The 22,051-nt window shown below is 42.2% G+C and overlaps 1 protein-coding gene and 1 long non-coding RNA gene across 14 annotated transcripts in view; one reads left to right on the top strand and one right to left on the bottom strand.

The window, feature by feature from the left end:
* Positions 1 to 22,051, bottom strand: part of MECOM (MDS1 and EVI1 complex locus) — a 467,205-nt gene that overhangs the window by 434,696 nt on the left and 10,458 nt on the right. The window lies entirely within an intron of this gene.
* The window catches only part of LOC128414747 (uncharacterized), a 54,445-nt gene that overhangs the window by 31,957 nt on the left and 437 nt on the right, over positions 1 to 22,051 (top strand). The window lies entirely within an intron of this gene.

Here is a 22,051-nt window from a genome sequence, read left to right on the forward strand (position 1 = left end):
TGTGCTTCATCGGTATGCATCTTTAAAAGCTTTCAACAGCTTTATTTCCATCATAGTTCCAAAAAGCCATCACCCATTCTCGTCTGGCAAGGAGGCCCTGTTTTCTCCTTCCTATCACTGAACATCACAAGCTCTTGGCCATTTCAAGTGGGTTTTCAAAAGATTCTCAAGCTATTGAAATAGACTGCACAGAGCTGGAGCCAAAGGAACTTTTTTTTCTTTGCCAAACGTTCAATCATCACTAATTCATTTTGTTCTTGCTGGAGCAGGTTAATTATGATGTCTGTTTCAAGTTTATTTATCTTTGCTCAATGCTTGTTTATTGATCAAGCCAGGGCCTTTCTGGAGGAGTTATTTTGCTCAAATAAGGTGCTCTCAAGTGATTGAAATGTGGGGGGGGGGGGTATTTAAAGAGATGAGCCAGGAGCACAAGAAACAATAAAAGTTTAGTAGAAAAACGTGCAGGAGATATTGATGCCACAGAGCCTGTACTGGTTTGTGCAAGAAATATGTCCATTGATATTAAAGAAGCAAGTTCATAAATTAACCAGGACAAAGTTGCCACACAGAAAGGCTTGTCTAGGGCATTACATAAATTTACTTCCTTTACTTCCTTGTCTATTATTCAGGATAATTATTCTCTTGGACATACAGGTCTGCAGTACAAGGATGTTTGCAGAGATATGAGCTGAGCCCACACAAGACAAGTGAAGATCTAGGCTGGCCAGCTGCACATTTACCAAAAAAGGGAATGCATTACCAAAAGAGGACAAAAAGGACCACAGATGTAGTAAACACTATCAAGAACATGCATACTCTCCAACTCCTGTAAATGGGAACCATTTGTCCACAGGGTCTCCATCTTATCAGGATTCGGATTCATCTTATTGGCCCTCATTCAGCCCACCACTGTGTCTTGGCATTAGTCCAGGGATTGTAGGGCCACACCTAATTAAGATGTAAGAGAGAAACAGAGCTGAGTATCAACAGTAAACTGATGATACCGTGCTCCATCTCCTTAATGCCCATTCTCAATTACTTATATAGTTGTTAAACAGCACTGGACCCCACGGCATAACTGTCAGGGAGCCAAAAAACAATCACCCCGTGCTACTATCCAAGACTGGCCCCATAGTTAGGCAGAAACAGACCCACAGTGCCTCCAGCTCTCAGCTCATGGAGATGGTTCAGGAGGATACCATGGTCCATGGCATCAAAAGCCACTGCAAGATCAAGCAAGACTTACCAGGGTTGCACGCCCCCTATTCTGCACCCTCCCATGCAGTCCCGCACTTTCAAGTGCTGTTCTCAACCTTACATCAGGAAATTTGCGTATAGCCTCAATCAAATGGTCAGCAATTTCAGCACCAATCACCTTGGGTGGGGGGAGCACTGGGATAAACATGCAACAGAATGAAGTGGGAATGGACTGAGAGAATCTTGAGATGGTAGAAAGAACTGTGTAATCTGTTCTTTTTTTTTCTTTTTAAAACTATTTTATATTCTCTTATACTGCTTATTAGTATTGGGCTGTATTTTTTAAATGATATTGGGTTTTCTTTTTAAAAAAAGAAATGTACATACACCACTTAGATTTTTAAAATATCAAGCAGTTTATACATGCTTCAAAATAAATAATGAAAATAAATAGGTAAAGGTAAAGGTACCCCTGCCCGTACGGGCCAGTCGTGACCAACTCTGGGGTTGCGCGCCCATCTCACTTAAGAGGCCGGGGGCCAGCGCTGTCCGGAGACACTTCCGGGTCACGTGGCCAGCGTGACGAAGCTGCTCTGGTGAGCCAGCACCAGCGCAGCACACGGAAACGCCATTTACCTTCCTGCTATAAAGCGGTACCTATTTATCTACTTGCACTTAGGGGTGCTTTCGAGCTCACCCCGCCGCGGGGATTCGAACCGCCGACCATACGATCGGCAAGTCCTAGGCGCTGAGGTTTTACCCACAGCGCCACCCGCGTCCCTAACAAAAATAAATAGAAAGACATAAATTAATGCGTGCAGATTTCATGCAAATCAGTGCCCTCTTTTGACCTTGTTTTTGGTGACTGTGGAGGGATGTGTAAGCAGCTACCCTATGTGCAACCTACCATCCACATATAGATCTGCCTGAAACAGAGTCTGTAGCAATATACCTACACAGATATGGTCCTGGCCAGTAACTGGTCCAACTGACAGATGCAACTACCAACCGGGAACTGCTTTCCCTTTCAGGAACGTTTGCTGTATCTGAAGCAGCCCAGTTCTGCAGATGGTGACTGAATGCTGCTCTTCCAGCTGCAACCACAACTCTCTCCAGCACCTGTTCTAACCACTAGAGAGCTCTTCCTACCCTTATTATCAGCCAGCCTCATTGATTGAATGCTATCAATTGACAGGTTTAAAGCGGAAGGAATTGTATAAATTAAAGAGAGTCGGCAGCAAATATACCGAGAAGCTAAAATTTATATACATTCTAGATATGAGAGCCCATAGTTATTACCCACTTAAGACTGTGTCACTGATGAATGATAAGCCCAACCTATCCCTGAAGGCACTTTTCATTATCGCTAGCATAGGAATATGGAGAGAGCATGGATCAGGCAAGGCTGCTCATTTCCATAGTTCTCCATCGGGTTTGCATTTCAGTTTATAACATAAAAAATTACTCTTTGGACATTTTTCACTCAGTCCTGAATCTTCTCTCTCTCTAGTGCTTGCACTCTCTTTCACACACACACCCCAAATGCTCCTGGGAGGAGAGGGAGGCACAAGTCAGAAAAATCAGTGAGCTGCATAGAAGGACTGCAGCACCTGCTTTGCACCCAGAATGTTCCAGGTTCAATCCCTGGCATCTCCCATTAAAATCAGCCTTCCTCTATCTGCAGCCTTGCAGAGATGTTGAACTATCATTCCCATCATCCCTGACCATTGGCCATACTGGCTGGGACTGGTGGGAATTATAATTCGAAACTTCTAGAAGGCACCAGGGTTGGGGAAGGCTGGATTAGACAACACTGGGCTAGAGGGACAATAAATCTGACCTAGAATAGGGCAGCTTTCTACTTATAAGGCACCCAGATATCATCATCATCATAATTTATTACGGTCAAAGACCAGCTCGAAAAGCTTTCACAAGAATAAAATATACATGTAAAGCAGTGTAAAATATACGTGTAAAACAGCTTAAAGATTAAAATCTAAAATAAGCCCATATACACATAAAGACCTAAAAATTTGGGCTACCATACAAATTGGCCCTAACACACTGAAGGCCAACTTCGACTCTTTTCCTGGTGAACTAATTTGTTTCGGGGGGTGGGTCTGTGCCTGCCAATCTGCACGCAGAATCTGGCGACCATCCAGGTCTAAGAGGAGAAAATTGAGTTTAGACTTATCCGGAAGGTAAGCAAGCCTCACCAGCTGGGGGTCAATGGTATCTCTGCATACCTCCTCATAAAAAGGACGTCTAAAAAATAAATGTTTGGGGCCTCCTATTTCCCCTAATGGACAGGCGCAAAGTCTCTGAGCATACGGGACTTTTCCAAATGCTCCTTCCAAAACCAGCGAGGGCAAGGCTGAGCTTCTAGCGAGAGTAAAGGCCCTTCTTATGTTTCTTAATACGAGAAAAGAGAGGTATGCTGCTGGGGCACCCAGATATAAAGAGCTCCTGCATCTTTAATGACTATGTAGAAGAGGGAGTTTCCTCCAAAGAGCTCAGGCTGGCATGGATGGTCTCCACTTTAGCCTTGCAATATCCCCATGAGGTAGGTTAGGTACCCCAACAACATCTGGAAGACAGCAGGTTCTCCATCACTGCATTAAGAGCATAGCTTGGCCCAGGGGCTGCTAACTACCAATGCCTACCATTCACATTCTCTCCCAAGCCATTTCCAATCCTCTTATGAACCCCATTTCTCTATATAGCAGATGCTTCTAGGTCCAATGGCTCTTATTGACTGAAACCACTTAATGATTGCCAGTACACAACAATGTGAACTTTAGCCTTGACTGATCCATCTGATCCCATTTTCACTGATGACCTTTAATGGACAACACATCTAAGTCATGTTGGTCACCTCACTCTGGAGCTGACAGGCGCCCAGGTCACAATGATAAAGATGTTGGGACGCTAATTGACTATGTTAATCTGCCCATTGTTTTAATACCTTCTCTCAATCAGTTTTGATAACTGGGCAAAGAGCCAGCCTTCCCTGTCTCGTTTGGGTCTGAAAACTTCTTTCCTTGGCAATAAATCACAATGGAAGGTTCTGAATAGCTCCCAGTTAATATAATTGGTGCCTCAGACAGCTCAATATACTTCTCTTTGATGTAGGGACAAGGAGAGGAATTTAGGAATTCAATTCCAGACACAAGAAGGCCAAGCACTCTCTGTATTCCCCATCTTGGAGGTCCCATCTCTAAAGGGAGCTTAATTAGGGAAAGTAAAAAAACAACTTGAGATTCACCAAGGTAACACTCTGACAAGTACATGGCTTTTCCTGAATAAAGCTCAAGTCCTGGACATGCCATCTTCGTTTCTTTCTAAAAGCAGTTTGTAACCTGTTCCCCCCACCTCAAAAAAAGGCAAAATGTAACTCAGCTTTTGAAATGGAAACAGAGCCATCTTGAAGAAGGAAAAATGTTGATTTAAATAATGATCTGCGCAGCTTAATATCACATCCATATCATACATTTAAATCAATCTTATGCCATTTTAACAGTCATGGTTTCCCCCCAAGAATACTGGGGACTGCAGTTTGTTAAAGGTACTAAGAATTGTAGCTCTATGACAAACTACAGTTCCCAGCCATGACTGTTACAGTGGTATAAGTACTTTAAACGTACAGTGTAGCTGTAACCATGGGTTTAGGTCAGGTCATCATTATTTCAATATGCCCATCATGATGATAGGTGGTTTACGTGCAAAGGCAGGTTTCGCATAATTCAAGAGCCATACCCTGACAAATCCAATATGCTTAAGAGGCCTTCTTCTCTTCTATACCACCATCATGACCTATTTGATCAATCACCTCTGGAACCCCATTTGAGGTTCCTCGATGCCCAAACTCAGACTTCTTCTGGAAAAAATATAAGACTTTTATGCTCATACGGTACAAGTATTTAATGATGAGAGCAGATAAAATGCCAGATTAAGAGTTCTGGAGAACTAGAAAGTTTGTGCATTATTTTGTGGCATTTTGGTTGCTCTAATAATGGATTTACCCTAACTCAGAATTTGAGGATCCTTTTTTAAGGGGCCAACACAGCTCCCTTTACTTTCTGTGTGTCTTCACACTGTGTATGAGTACTGTAATGTGTTCCATACATAAAGTGTTTCCTTTCGCATTTACACTAAGCCATGTACCTGTCATACACCAGAGGTTTAGGGGAAAGTGCGCTCTTCATTCATTAACTTTGGATCCAAAAAGCTTAAGCATTCCAGCAGAGAAGTTTTTAACTCTCCCCTCCCTTGATCTTTGGTATGCAGACACACACCCCAATGTTGTATCACAAACTGCTTTTGAGAGTCTCCCCAGTTTCCAACCCATTTTGCCATAGGGTAAGTAGGGTTGCTGTTTGGCAAATACAAGCCCAAAGCCCCACTGGGCATGCAGAATGACTTGCAGGTTCTTTCAAACCTGTCCGTTTGTTACCACAATCACGTAAGATTTATATTGTGCTTAACTAGTCAATCAAGCAAAGAACTGGCAGTTAATTGGCTAAATAGGATCCTATTTAAAATCTATACTTTACTATGTGATTGATTATTTGATTTGAGCAATCAATCTGTCAAGCCCCCATTTCAGTACTACTTGTCAAATCAGTAACTTGTCCACAGGAATGTAAGAAGAGATGGGTCAGAAGGTCTGTGGGTTTCGGTTAAGGGACAGGATTATAGCTCAGTAGCAAAGCATCTGCTCTGCATGCAGAATGTCCAAATTTCAGTTCCCAGCATCTCCTGCTAGGGCTGTGAGAGACTGCTGTTCAATACTGTGGAGAGTTGCTGCCAGTTAGTGTAGACAGCCCTAAGGCAGTATCCTGAGCTTCCATGCCTACCAAGTCCAGCACCCTGCTTCCTATAATAGCCATCTGAATGCTTTTGTGAAGTCCAGAAGCAGACTGTGGATCTCTGTTGATCTATAGTCAGAGGCATTCAAAGGCATTCTGCCTCTGATCCCAGATGTTCTGATCCCATATAGCCATCTTGACTAATAGCCAAGGTGGTCTGATCCTTCCTGAGCTTGTCTAATCCCCATTTAAACAAGTAGCCATCACAAATTATCGCAGAAAAATTATATAAATTAAGCATTCTGTGACAAAGAACTTTCTTTTGTCACTCCTGAACGAATCTCGTTGGGCAAAATCCCAAGGGAATTAGAGGTGATCCAGTCCCACTTAAAATAATGGGACATGCCTAGGATATCAGCAATATGGTTCAGGCCCAGTGGGATTAGGCAGCATGTCTGACTTTCTCCAGAAAGGGCTAAAACTCAGTGGCACAACATTTGCTTTGCATGCTGGTGATTCCAGATTCAATCCCTGGAATATCAAGGTAGGGCTGACAAGGACTCCCTGTCTTTGAGACTCACTGCCAGTCAGTGTGAACAATACATGGACCCAGTGATCTGACTCAGTATAAAGCAGCTTCCTGTTCTTACAACTCTGCCCAATAACTTTAGCCATTGCATAGAAGCAGCTTATCTAGGTCCAGTTGTTGTTTGTGGTGAAATGCATTCTTAAAATTGCTGATGCTAGCGAGTGCTTATGCCACCTTTTAAAAGGTCTGATCAATTAACCCTTTTACGTTTATCTTGCCAAGAGTTACGACAGTCAGGGAGGGGAGAGAACAGAAAAAAACCACAACCTTTTAAACCATGCTAATGTATTTTTGTAAAGCAATTCACTGGCAGCTTAAAAAGCCCATCGAGTCTATGAATATAAAACACAAGCCAGTTTGTACAAGGAAGAGCCTGCATTAAGGATGGTTTCCAAGCTTTGGGTGGGTTGGACATATTCAGTTTCCATCACTTGTCAATAGCACTGCAATCGTCTAAATATCTGCTCAGAATTAAGTCCTATTGGAGATCAATAGGGTTTACTCCTAGGTCAGTGTAGGCAAGTAGGACTGAACTCAATGAGACTTGCTTCTGAGAAGGCAGGTATAGGGTTGCATTGTGAATGTGTTAATTTTGTCCAATACCCAATGAAAAAATATGATTTGAGTCCAAAAAGGGGCCCACACATTTAATATATAGTATCTTCTTTTCTGCATGATGTATTTGGTTCCTATATTGATTTTTCGCTACTTTTATATCTGAAAAATGTTCAAGAACACTTTTAATATTTAAATTTAAAAATTAAATTTAAACATGCCCATAAAGCTTGCACAGCATAGTAGCTAAGAACAGAACTCTACATCATACAGGACTGTCCCATACTATCTAGTTCAATGTTCCCACATAATGGACTCATTATGATGTGCTTTTTTCTGGCTACTTCTCCATATAACTGTGTCCTGTAACTGGTGATGGGGAAACTTTGTGTTTATGTTGGTACTTGGTACCTGAGTTAAATTGAACTAGATAAGGGAGGAATCTGATATTTTCAGAACAGACCTCAGAAGGGCTCTGAATCCCAGTGAAGAGCTCACCAGGTGTTTTCTGAAGACAAGAGAACTCCTAGGGTCCTGAAGATGTGAAGAGGGTGGAAGCTCTTGCAACCACCTTGACCTCCATGGAGAAAAGGCAAGATGAAAACGTAGTCAGGGAACAAAAGAATATTATTGTAAGGGGGGGGAGCCATTTTAGTAAATGATTTTATTTTTTGCAGTTTTTGAACCAAAACAAAAAGTTTAGCTGCCGTACCAAACTGTAAGAATTCAAAAATTGAATTTATGTGTGTATTTTAGTCTCACTCACACTCTGTTCCAGCATATAGATGGGGCACAGTAATTGAGGGCCCAACTGGCAAGGTAACAAGGGCCTCCACAAATCTAAATCAGAGTCTGCCTTCAGCTGCTGAACTGGGCAAGGATTTATCTTCTTATGTAATATTAAAAGAGAGGAAACTAATGGCCTCCTTCTAATGATTGGTAATGTAAGCCACTCTTGAACAAGTGTCATTAGCAAACGGGGAGAGACCTCGTAAATTAATTTGTGTTTATAAGAGAAAGCATTAAACAAACACACAATTTGCAATTGAAATTTCAAATGACAAGCCACTGGCAGGACAGAGGTCAAATGGCATGTTTTCAACATACATGCACTGAGTGTTTAGCAGGTTGACATCACAAGTTGAGCTCTTCCCTGCAGTGAAATATGTTGAGTTCCTTGCTGCAGGCAAATATGTCAGAGGGAGGATGGGAAAAAGCAGAGATCATATCAGGACACCATAGCCCAAATAATATCCCTGTTTATACAGTACTCTGCTACTGATGGCTAATGCTCAAAATATTTCACATTAAAAAATGCAACAGAGAATGTGCTAAAGAGAAAATGAAGTATACCCCGTTTTTCAGAAGAGGAAAAGCACAGTATGAATTCTCTAAAACTCTCTGGGCTAGAACAATTGACAGAGGGAATGTTTTGTGTTTTGCTTTTTTTAAGCCAACAACTGGGGGATCTGTAATCCCCAAGATGATGTTGACCTACAGTACATTTTCCATCATCCCTGGCCATTGGCCATGCTGGCTAGAACTGGCAACGCATGGAGAAAAACAACTTCTGTATTCCTGTTTGAAGCAGAGATTCACTTTTTGACCATTAGCTTGTTAAATTTAAAAGCTTCTTCCGATGCCTTTGGGGTAGAATGTTTTCACAGAATTTTTGAAATATTAACTTCAAAACCTATCTAGCATATTTAGAGATCATAGATTTGTATATAGTACCAAATGCCTCTCTCACAAAATAAAACAATAATTTGCATAATAATAATAACAGGTTCAGAGTTCCAAAATACAGTACACAATCTGACAAAATTGTAAAATTCGGTCCTCCATACAGAAAAGTATCATGTCAGCCAAATAGGCAAGACAACAAGAACAAACACAGCAAATGCCTTTAGGAAAACTTAGCAGGTAAGCTCCAATATTAGGTACCAGTTCAGTACATGCAAATCACCTGAACTCTATGATTCTACTAAGCCAGTGGTTCCCAAACATTTCTTCCTAGCGACCACTTGGAAACTGCTGAGTATCTTGACAGAACACTTAATGCTTTTCTTGCCAGTTGTAGCAATTAATGTGTTGTGCAATACACTGTATGATTTTAATTGTATTTTTACCATTTATTTTATTTCTTATATAATGTGTTTTATTGTATTCCATAGAATTCAAATTGAAATACAATAAAATACAGGATAAGAAATTAAAGAAGCAATTAAAAGGCGATTAAAAATATATATGAATATTTAATGCAATTGATGTGCTGCTACCATTTTCAACCACAAATCAACAGACATGCCATAGACCACCTGAATGAAGCTTGCAGACCACTGATACTCCATGGACCAGTTTAGGAACCCCAGTGCTAAGCTTTAAAAGTTCAGTGACAGTCTTACTTTTGGGGACACCCCAAATGCTGGGTTATAATTAAAGTCTCCACCACTGACTGACATTGTAAGCGAATGCACCAACCATCACCACTGACCTGTGTCAATCTATACGACATCCCCCCCCCCAAGAGAAATGAATAATGCTATCAACCTTTGGCAGTGAAGTGGAAAGAATCAGAGAGCATCCTTAGGGTCAGGAAGAGAAAATGAGAGTAAGAGATCTGTCACTCAGTCCTGTGACAGAGATGTAGGAGGAGAAGTGGTGAACAGTGAGTTGACAAAAGCATTGGTGGGAGCAACAAAATCTGTGTTCCGCCTAAGTCTCAAGAGGCAGTAATTCAAAGGCAGAATCCCAAAATCATATTTAAACAAGCAAACAAACCAGCTTATTTCCATATGCTGTTTTTCCTTCCAACTTTTCCAACTCAAGAAGGAGATCAACCTAGATTCTGGCATACGTGCATATCAAACACGGGTCCTGTCCTTGACATCTCCACTTAAGGATCTCAGATAGTTTTTTCCTAGGCATTTGGTCACCTTTTAAAATGCTATAACCAAATTTTGTTCCTGAGATCAAGGAGCAGGTTTTTGTCTATGTTTGGATGCAACTGGACACCATTTTGAATCAAGGTGGTGGACAGAACCCTTTAAAACTGCAATAATGTTAACCACTTATTTCAAAGCTGTATACTGATTTTTTATTTCATAGAATTCCTGAGCAACGCCAGACAAGAGGCTACTGATTAATTATAAAATTAATATTTCTGTTGTTTGCTACATATCATACAACAGCCATGATCTGTCTTCACCAGTTTAGTAATAGGTTGGCACAGGGACTATGAGCTTGATGTATAACAAAAATGGATTACAATGAATAATGCAGTCATCAGCTTTTCTTTACCTCAAGAAGTATTTCTTATCTTTGGATTTGAGTTCAAACTACATGTCTTTTTAAGCAGTTGGTTCAAAACCACGCTTTGGCTGGTCACTTCTCTTTGCTGACAAAAAGCAGCCATGGGTACTCCCCATCCTGGTACAAGGGAGAAAGATTATTTCTTCCTGCATGCTGGTCTCCCAATTTTGAATTTAAAAATAAAATAAAAAATGAGGCAGCTGCCCTCAGCTTCCCTTCCCATGTTACATTGGCATAATGTTGTACAATGTGTAATTGGTTTCCATGTTTTGAAAACTCCTTAGAAGCCATCTGGGCACTAAGTGCCATATAAATTCAGAAATAGTAATAATAATATGACTAATTTTGGTTTCTGAGAGATAGAAAACTGGTAGTCCTGAAGCAGTTTCCCTTAGCCTTAGTGGTCCTAAATTAATTTAACTGAAGGAGAAATTATTTAAAGTTTTTAAGCAAAACAAATATTGTTTATTAGGTCCACTCATAAGAAAAAGAACCATGCTTTTCATATTGTAACATATTGAGATAGGAAACCCAGCAGAGGGATGTAGAAAAAGAAGGTTGTGTCAAGGACTGGCTCCTCAAAATCCTGGGCCCAGACTCTGGTGTTACAGCCAGGACTACTATTCAGGATTTAACACCAACCCTGCAAGGACGCCCTTAAGATTCAAAAGAAAAAAAGCTAGAAACGGGTTTTTCTGCTCCCTGAGCCTCAGGTTTACCACTTACACAATAGTAAGCAACCAAGAGGTTAGGAACTGGATTCAGTACCAAGGCTTTACCCAAATAAACAGACCCCAATTCTGCAGACTTATTAAGAAATAAATAAATTAAAAAAGGGGAAATTAAGAACATAAAACAGAACCCAAAATACTCATTAAAAAGTACAGACAGATATTCCAATTATCAACATAGCTGGGAATTATAAATCAAATTAAAATTAGGAAAGCCACCTCATCCTGTACATACCATGGAGCTTTGAATCGATCATCTACAATCCGTAGTGCAAAAGCTGAGGTGTCCCAGGTGTCGTGAAGAGACAGGGTGTGTGAAAGAAAAACAAGAGGCACAAAAAATGGGCCAGCTTTGGAATAAAAAAGCATAGCCACTGGGATGAATCCCTGAACCAGCCAGAAGGCATCTAGAAGCTTCTTAGTACCTTGAAGGGCCTACTTTTTCCACACAGCTGAAAGGGCTTCCCACTCTGCAGGCCTCACTCCTTCCTCCTCTGGCCTTGAGGGCAAAGTCAGCCTAGATTGCCTCAGCCCAATGAATTCATTTTAATTGGTGAGAAGCAGCTTCTCTCCCAGAAGCTCAGCTTTTATCCAGAGTAGCCTGAGAGAAGGAACTGTCTTCTTGTCAGCATGTGTATATCAAAGGCCTTTCTGCCAATCCCCTCCACCATCTGAGGAAAAGCCAGGACCTTCCCTGTGGTGACACTCTAAACTTTGCAGCGTACCAGTGTGGTTTAAAAGTGTCAGGCCAGGACTGGGGAAACCCAGGTTCAAATTCACACATGGCTCTATGAAGGACACTCCAGAACTTTGTGCCACTCATTTTCTCTCAGCCTAACCCACCCTCACAAGGTGGTTGTGAAAGTGAAAGCAGGAGGGGGCATGCATGCCTCCTTCAGCTCATTGGAAGAAAGGGAGGAGAATCCAGAACTGAAATACCACGATCCAAAGGGAGACTTGCGTAGCCCCGGCTTCGTTAGGCTTCCTATGGCAGATGAAGACCTTCTTATGCACTCAACCTCATTATGTTCCACAAAGGAAAGGGCTTTCTGCTTTCACTGAAGGCAAGATCCATAGGAAGATCCCAAAAGAGAGATTATTCACAAATTCCTCTTTCCCTCTGCAGTCCCTAGCTCTACCTGCCCCACTGTTCTGGAGGGTCAGGAGCATCTTGGGTGGGAGAATATAGATATCTGAATTTATTTCAAATTATTTTCGTTTTGAAATTGTCTTTGTAAATTACTTTTATTGCATTGTAAAATTACTTCGAAATGCTTCATCAGAAGCGATTCATAAATGAAATAAACAATAGTAATACAAGGAAGGAGAAGGGGAAAATAAAATAAAATAAAAATCACCTCCCCTACTTCTTCCAGTGAATGGGTCCCATGGGTAGAGTTCTGCTCCCAAGCTGTCTAAATCCAACCCTATATTTTAACTTTACACTTATTTGGCTTTTATAGGCGTTCTCTCCACTGCCCACCATTAGTAGACTTTTTATGGTATACATTTATGCATTTATAACTGATGTTCTCCTCGTATACTAGTTCGGTATATCACTTTCAAAGGCTGCCAGGACCAACTGAAGACATTTTGCAAAAGCAAAAGTAGCAAATGAAAACACACACCTTAAGCCAAGGCCCCACAGTACTCAAGGCCTTGTCAAGTTATTTTGGCACCCGGGACCAGAAGTCTCACAAGCACCTCTACCTTTCCTTGAAAGTAAAATAGTAATAATAACAATAATTAAAAAGCAAACAAATAAAAGTTTGATCCCTTTTCATGACACCCATACTCAGCTGCCCAAGGCCTGGAACTGGCTCCATGCCTCCTCGTCCTGTAATCTGAAAGACCTTTAAGACACCCTGTTCATTGGGGGGGGGGGAGTGTATGTATGGGTGGGTGGGTTTATGTATATATCCATCTTATAATTACAATAAAATAAAAAACAGCTGCCTGAGGTGGCTGCCTCACTCTGCCTAATTGTGGGGCCGGCTCTGGAGGCAGCTTATACAGTCGTACCTCCGTTTATGTAACCCTCTGGTTATGTAAACTTCGGGATGCGCACGCAACAAACCCAGAAGTATTTTACTGGGTTTTGCCACGTGCGCATGCGCAGAAGCGGTTCTCAGGTTGCGGAAACCTCAGGATCCAACCGGACATCCAGAACGGATCCTGTCCACAACTGGAGGTATCACTGTACTGTGAGCTTCAAACTGAAAACAAGAACAAAAACCAACCGTCGTACACACGCCCCACACCACGTTAAATAAATAAATACACAGACATTTAGCTCTTTGTATGCAGTGAATATGCTCCATATGTAGTGTAATGATCAGAGTGTTGGATAAGGACCTGGGAGACCAGGGTTCAAGTTCCTATTCAGCTATGAAGCTCTCTGGGTGACCTTGGGTTGGTCACAGTGTTAAGTTGTGGGTGAACATATCAGACGACAGCGATTCTTCAAACAGCTCTTGCTTATTCACAGGCCAGAACAGAACTGAACTGAAGGATTCAGCCAGCCTGCTTATATAGAGCTCCACTAGAACGCAACAGTAACCATTTTCTGTAACAATCCAATCACTGAACGTCACTTTTGATCCCTTATTTGCATATGTGGACCTGAACTATCTACAGTATCCCCCTGCTGGCCCAGGGTGAGAACTTCAGAACATAACACACAGTCTCTCAGCCTACCTTCCAGGGTGTTGTGAGAATAAAATGAGGAGTGGGGATGAGAACAACATATGCCACCTCAAGCTCCTTGGAGGAAAGGCGGGATATAAATGTAATAAATACATTAAATAACTAATATTTAAACCCTTGCTGCTAGATGGCACCAATAGGAAGCCCAAGGGTTTAAGAATGTGGCAAAAAAAAAAAGACACCACTTCCACCCCCTCCCCAGACCATTATTTAGAAAAGCAAAGGGAGCCCTCCCCCCCCCCACACACACACAAAGGAAATAAAAGCTTACCATCCCTGCTTTAGCTCATAATTTCACCACCACAGTGTTTGATAGGGTTGGCCGTTGCTGCTCAAAAGTGGCCAGGCCCGGAATTAGCAGGGGTTTGGCCGCTGCAGTTTGTGGTTGGCAAATCTCGGCAGGGAAACTTGCATAATGTCAGTTCCCATTATGCCTGGTTGGTTTTGATCAATGCTCCCTGTCCCTCATTCTTGGAAGCAGAGCAATGTTCAAAATAAAAGCAAGCCAGTTATGGCTGAAGGTATCAGGTACAGCCAAGGAATGTGCCCTATCCTGCAGGAAAATGGTAATAGGGCATCCTAACACTTCACTGCATGCAATTAGGTTAGCAAGTTGGGGGGGAGAAGAGACTTAAAAGGCAGGGAACAGAATGTGAGTGGAAGGGTATTAATTCAATAAAGATGAAGATTAATCTACAGGGAGGGTGGGGGGCGGAACCTCTGCAACACATCTAATAAAAATTGGCCTGGGCACCTGCAGTGCTTTTAAGGTGCTTTTCTTAATGTAATCATTTTAAGTTTTAATTGTATTTTTTACCCAAGTGATTAACTTTATTCTTTCCACTCGAAACCTTCTTGCAGTTCCACCTTGATGTGGTCACTTTCTATCATTTCCCTTTAATTGCACCTTTTTGATGAATTAAGCCATCATTTTGGTGGTTCCAATCTCTTTGTAGCCAAAGGGGCAAAAGAGGGGAGGAAAAATTGGCTTGAAAGGTGGCTGGAAACTGCATTTCTCTTTGTGAAACACTTATTGGGATTTTTGGGATCGAAGGAGCTGCCATGGAAGTCCCACTAAGCACGTGCAATGCAGAAAACATAGTGGATGCTTTGCAGATTTACTTTAAGGTAAAGGTAAAGGTACCCCTGCCCGTACGGGCCAGTCTTGCCAGACTCTAGGGTTGTGCGCTCATCCCACTCTATAGGCCGGGAGCCAGCACTGTCCACAGACACCTCCGGGTCACGTGGCCAGCGTGACAAGCTGCATCTGGCGAGCCAGCGCAGCACACGGAAACGCCGTTTACCTTCCCGCTAGTAAGCGGTCCCTATTTATCTACTTGCACCCAGGGGTGCTTTCAAACTGCTAGGTTGGCAGGCGCTGGGACCGAGCAACGGGAGCGCACCCCGCCGCGGGGATTCGAACCACCGACCTGTTGATCGGCAAGTCCTAGGAACTGAGGTTTTACCCACAGCGCCACCCGCGTCCCTTCAGATTTACTTTAGTAGTTGGCAAAAAGCCACAAGCTGCAGTGGTTAGAGTAGTGGACTAGGGCCTGGAAGGCCAGGGTTAACATCACCCCACTTAGCCATGAAGCTCAGTCAGAATCTCTTAGCCTAACCTACCTCACAGGGTTGTTAAGAGGATGAAATGGGGAGGAGAACCATGTGAACCACCTTGAGCTCCTTGGAAGAAAAAGGTAGTATACAAATGTAATAAATAAATGGTAAAACTATAAACACAATTGCAATAAAATACCATAGTTGAAAACAATAGCGTACAAGTCTAGCCAAGCCACCACAAAAATCTATCAAACCTTTAATGGCTCACTACTTTAAATACAGCAGAAAATTCCCAACAGTAGAAAATAATCCAAGGCCAGCCTACACACTAAAGAGAAAGCATCTCAGCTAATCACAGTCTGAAATACAGTGGTACCTCGGGTTAAGTACTTAATTCGTTCCGGAGGTCCGTTCTTAACCTGAAACTGTTCTTAACCTGAAGCACCACTTTAGCTAACGGGGCCTCCTGCGGACGCCGTGCCGCCGGAGCCCGATTTCTGTTCTTATCCTGAAGCAAAGTTCTTAACCTGAAGCACTATTTCTGGGTTAGCGGAGTGTGTAACCTGAAGCGTATGTAACCTGACGCGTATGTAACCCGAGGTACCACTGTAAATGTGTTTTCAGAGCCTGTTTGTAAGCCATAACTCAGAGGTCAGTAAGGGAGTTCTGCAAAATGAGGGGTCATAACTGAAAAGGCCCAAGCTCTAGTGCCTACAAGTCATAGCAAGCTGCACCTGAACAGGACTCTTACTGTTTTTGCTGCAACAGACTAGAAATTGCTACCTATCAGACTTCTAGAGCCCTCCAGATGATGTCAGACTCCAATTCCCATCAGCCCCAGCCAGCATCAGGAATGATGGGAATTGCATTCCAAGGGCTTCAGTTGGGGAAAGTCTGGGCTTGAAGGACCAGTGGTCTGACTCAGTGTGAGGATGCTCCATATACAGTATATTTATCTGTGCCCCTCCACTACTCCATTCCCTTCTGTTATCCTGTCCCATGGCCAAGTGCCCAACAAAACTCTGTAAAAAAATCAAAACAGAATAAACTATTCAAATTAAATAAATGTATGTGATGATTGTGCTTAATTTGAATAATTCATTCTGGTCACAGGATCTGTGTTTCTTTGATAAAGAATTTGGACTGTTGGCAGGCAGAGATTGCCCACAGCCCTGAAGTATGCTATATATTTATTTGCTTTACATTTTCCATCATCTTGTACCAAATATTTTTGTACTAAAACTGGAACATATGCCTATAAATTATTGCACTCTATGGATTAGGTTTATGGTTTATAAACAAAAAAGAATGTTCAGTGACTTTTTATTCTACTGTTTTATGTTTAATGCTCAGCACATTAGCAAAGTAATAATCAATAGTAGACAAAACAACCAGATATTCTAATGTTCCACACTCCTGTCAACTTCTCTGCAATTAAAGTGGGAAAACTAAATATTTTGAAACGCTATGCATAATTGGAGACTCATTCACCCAAAGCAACCACTTTGCAAAGGTCTCTCCCTTTTGGTTTACAACCGATTACAATCAAAAATTGGCACTCGGCATCGTACTGATATGCTGTTTTGTGGGATGCAAGATTATGTTATGAAGCTATAAAATGAAAGGTTGGTTTTATTCCCGTCATAAATATGATTTGTCATGGTTTTCCAGTCATTGAGAAGGTTTAGAATTTACGCTAAAGCTCTGGAAACCAGTTCAATGGAAATAATATCGCCTTCCCAAAAAATTAGAATTAAATAGAGCCGTAATAGCTTTGGTTTATGTATGATATGAACTGGAGGAATTGCCTTTTGGTTTTGGGTAGGGCAGAATTTGCAACTAGTTGATTATGGCAATCTAAGCTGCATCAGAGAAAGGAGTCCTTAAACCCTCTGTTGTCCTCACCAACAATGCAAAGTGATGGAGGGCAGGCTCCTTTGCTGTCTAAGCAAATTCAACTTGTGCTTTAATCGATTTGGCTATGTACACATTACTTGCTGGCTTAAAACACAGCCAGGTCATTATTTTTCTAAATTTGGAACTCACTGGCATCCATGCATTTGGTGCAACTTTTGAGAGGAGGAACCTATGCAGTTGTAGCTTGTATGCTTTTCTTTTAAGATGCTGCACTGAACATGCAGGCAACGGTGGTAGAGAGGCCAGAAAGTGTGGTCCCCCTTAATACATTCAGTAAACATGGGTGTGTGGGTGAACAGAGAAGAAGTAATAAATAAGAAGCAAAAGAGGGTGTAGAAGACAGAATAAATTAGGATGACAGCAGACTCATATTGCAGAATCAGATCATCGCCAAATCCCATAATGAGTGTGTATGTGACTTAAACCCTATATTGGGTAGTGGGGGGCATTACTGAATATTTCCCCTTATAAGAATAAGAATAACTCATTTTTTATATCCCGCCCATCTGGCTGGGTTTCCTCAGTCACTCTGGGCGGCTCCCAACAGAATATTAAAAACACAACAAAACATCAAACATTGAAAACTTCCCTAAACAGGGCTGCCTTCAGATGTCTTCTAAAAGTCAGATAGCTGTTTATTTCCTTGACATCTGATGGCAGGTGCCACTACCAAGAAGGCCCTCTACCTGGTTCCCTGTAACCTCACTTCTTGCAGTGAGGGAGCTGCCAGAAGGCCCTCGGAGCTGGACCTCAGTGTTCGGGTTGATCAATGGGGGTGGAGACTCTCCTTCAGGTATACTGGGCCGAGGCCATTTAGGGCTTTAAAGGTGCTCAGAAACTTACTGGGAGCCAATGTAGGTCTTTCAGGACCGGTGTTATATGGTCTCAGCAGCCACGCCCAGTCACCAGTCTAGCTGCCTCATTCTGGATCAGTTGTAGTTTCTGGGTCATCTTCAAAGATAGCCCTACGTAGAGTGCATTGCAGTAGTCCAAGCGGGAGATAACTAGAGCATACACCACTCTGGTGAGACAGTCTGCGGGCAGGTAGGGTCTCAGCCTGCATACGAGATGGAGCTGGTAGACAACCTCCCTGGACACAGAATTGATTGGTACTTTCCTTCGACACCAACACTCACTGCCTCTCTCCCCTTGTTTTTCTTTCAGTTGGACTCTGAGAACAGAAGTACCCTCTACCGTGAGACATCAATGTGGCATAGTGGTTAGAGTGTTTGATTAGGACCTAGGAGACCATAGTGCAAATCCCCATTCAGCAATGAAGCTCATGAGATTATCCTTGTCTCTCAGCCTAACCAATCTCACAGGCTTGCTGTGAAAATACAGTGAGGAGGGAAAGAAGCATGTGCATTACTTGAACTCTTCTGATGAAATGTGGGGTAGAAATATAATACATAAATAAAATGAAATTAAATGTGAGGAAGCAGCTCAAAAAGGGATCCTTAACCACCATTACTGAGCATTGAATTGCCCAATCACTTGTTTTATAGCAGGCTTCCTCAACCTTGGCCCTCCAGATGTTTTGAGACTACAATTCCCATCATCCCTCAACACTGGTCCTGCCAGCTAGGGATCAAGGGAGTTGTAGGCCAAAAACATCTGGAGGGCAGAGGTTGAGGAAGCCTACTTTATAAGGATTCATCAATATCACTGTTACATCTAGTTTGGGTTTGAACCCTTATCTTGTGACCACTGAATATATTATTCAGCAGCCCATCTAATTACTGAGATTTCACTGCCCATTGTGCAAGGCTGTACACAGCCTTGCATTTTACGCACTTTGAAAAATGCACCACATTTCTCAGGAAACAGGATTCTGCAACCAACATCACAGCCTGCACTTGCATAGAACTGCAGCATATCAAAAGCAACCTCTTTCACATCACAATGTACTGACCAGAAACACAATTAAGAGAAAGAACAGTTTGTTACTACAGCTGAGTCTGTCTTCCAACATGACCTCTCCCTGTCCCACCTCATAGTTGTTGTTCAGAAAGGAAATATATACAAAGCCTTTCCATGGTGTGCTTAGAAGTAGCAGTTAATAAACTTGTTGAATATAAAATACAATGAGTTGGACAGTTATTTTGTGGAGTTATTGTCATCACTATTATAATTACTGCAGTGACTCTTGTGTTTAAAGTCCTGGCCATTTTGCAAATTAGCACACATAGGATTGCACCATAGACAACTGATGTTTCAGTGGATGGAGTTTGCACAGGAGAACTTCCCAGTGATATATTGGGATTTCACGTAGCGTAAGAAATCTTAACAAATTGTGTTTTAATTCATTATGAATATGAATGCATATAAATTAAAGTACTCACCCTGAAGAGGAGGGGATCTCCTTTCTTTTGAATAGAACTGAAACTTTTAACTGATTAATCTATTTGACCAATCTGTTTTTGTTCTGTGTTGTTGTTTTTTAACTTTTTAATTGACTTAACAAAGGTTTTTCTGGTGGGGTTTACTTCAAAACTATTACTTTGGTAATCTGCAAATAAATGAAGATTGCATTTATTATTTGACTGACTGAAGAAAACTGATTTGATTAGCCAGTTTTGTTTGTTTATAAAGGGCATCAGCCATAGTTTTTAGAACATTGTAATAGGAACACAGTGCTGCAATATTTTATGGTCATTCTGAAACCAAGATGTCAAGCCAATTTGCTCACAAAGTGGTGTGTTGTTTTTTAAGGAAGAAGGAAGAGCAGCATGTCTGCCTGTGCTTGCAGTTGCCGCTGGAATCATTCCTGTTGTGATCCATAAAACACTCCCTCTCTTGAGTACTCGGGAGCAGGCCAAGCCAGGGCCTTGAGTATCTTGGATGATGTGGGAGCAGAACCTCTACCCCACAGCTGCTGATACCTTTCCTGCCACCACAAACATAATACACTCACACACTGCTACTCAGGTGAAGTTTTAGAAGAAGGAGTGCCTCTTTTAACAGTTACCTGCCATTTGTTTAGAAGGATGGCTGGTGTGTTTCATCCATGCATGGCATCACAGCAGGCACAGTCTTTTCTCTCTGTTTTTTTAAAAGTGTTTTCCCCTTCTCTCACACATGACAGAATGCCTCTTCTAATATTGTCATGCAGTGCCCGCCTGGCCCTAACCGTATGTTAGGGGGTGCAATACTTGCCTTGCCCTGGGTGCCGGCAACCCATGTTACGACACTGCACACACCACACAAACATCTCTCCATCTTCCATGCAGGCAAGCAAGCTTTCAAGGACCCATCCCAGCCGGGGGGGGGGGCACTTGCAGAGAATCCAGAGCAGGGCCCAGGAAGAGTCCCATTGGCCATTTGGAGAGGTAAGTCTGAAGGGGCACTTTTGGCCACCGGAACCTGTGATTCCCCCACCCCATTGCAGCCTAACTGTTCCGATCAAATAGTTTTGAGAGGATGGTTTTAATAAAAGAATTACGCTGACTCTGGTAACAGCCTCAGCATTCCCAATTCGTATCAGCAACTCCTGAGCTTGAAACAAGAGTGAAACGGACACAAATCACCATTTATAGCAATAGGAATGAACACTGCCCACAGGGCCTGCCTCTTGTTCAGTTATCTGCAGGGTCATGCCAAAGAGATGGCAGGCGCACAGGTCTCCTTTTCCAAAGGATTAATATTTAACTGACTTTCTGAACCTGTCTCTGCTGTTAGCTCTGACTAGATATGCATCTGACAGCCACACACTGCCCATCCCTCTCTTCAGTTCCCACCCTATGCAGTTACAGGTTTGGGTTTAAGTGTATATCTGCTGCGATTCTCTTTGTTTAGAAAGAGCCTGGAAGAAAAAGCCAGGCAGCAAAGCCAGTGTAATAGGACTCCGTCACTTTTCTGTTTTTTTTTATTTTTATTTTTACAAAAGAGGTGAAATAATTTTAAAACACAGACAGACAATGAGTTTATTTATTTAGAAACTTGTTAAATAGAGTCTGGGAATTCAAATAGTCAGTGTGGACATTGTACAGAACTGGCGGGGAGCCAAATATTCAATTCCCAAGGGAGAACCTATGAGCAAGAGCCTTCTCCTCTCCCACAAGTGGGGGAATATATTGCAATTAGTTATACGCACAAGCAATATCTAAATTGGAGCCCAACCCTGTCGCTTCAGCCAGAGAACTTCAAATGCCTGTAAGAGTGTTTAGCTTTTTAGTGCTGGAACTAGAGCAATATGTCACACTTTTCAAAGGCCTGTGTAAACAGTTCTTTCCCTTTTGTAGAAACATTTCTTAAGTTTTCCGTACCCCTGTGTAAACAGCATCCATTTACAAGCCTGCCATGTTTCATCTGAAGATAGTGTGATGGGGAGAAGCCATCCCTCCCCCCCCCCATTCACCATATAGGTCATTCCAACTTAAAACGAATGTAAAAGAACAAATTCACATTAAGGAGGATGATTGACAGTAGGCAGCCAAGGCTGGAAGGGGAATCTTGGGGAAAGAACATAGGAAGCTGGCTTGTACCAAGTGTGAACATTGGTCCATCCATTCAGCTCACTACTGTCTATGTTTACTGGCAGTGGCTCTCCAGGGATTCAGATGGGAGTCTTTGCCAACCATACCTGAAGATGCCAGAGATTGAGACTGGGACCTTTTGCAAGCAAATCACTGAGCTATAGCCCTTCCACAAAAGGAAAGATGTTGGCAAGGTAATTC

The sequence above is a fragment of the Podarcis raffonei genome, chromosome 5 (assembly GCF_027172205.1).
Source record: "Podarcis raffonei isolate rPodRaf1 chromosome 5, rPodRaf1.pri, whole genome shotgun sequence".
Classification (NCBI taxonomy): Eukaryota; Metazoa; Chordata; class Lepidosauria; order Squamata; family Lacertidae; genus Podarcis; species Podarcis raffonei.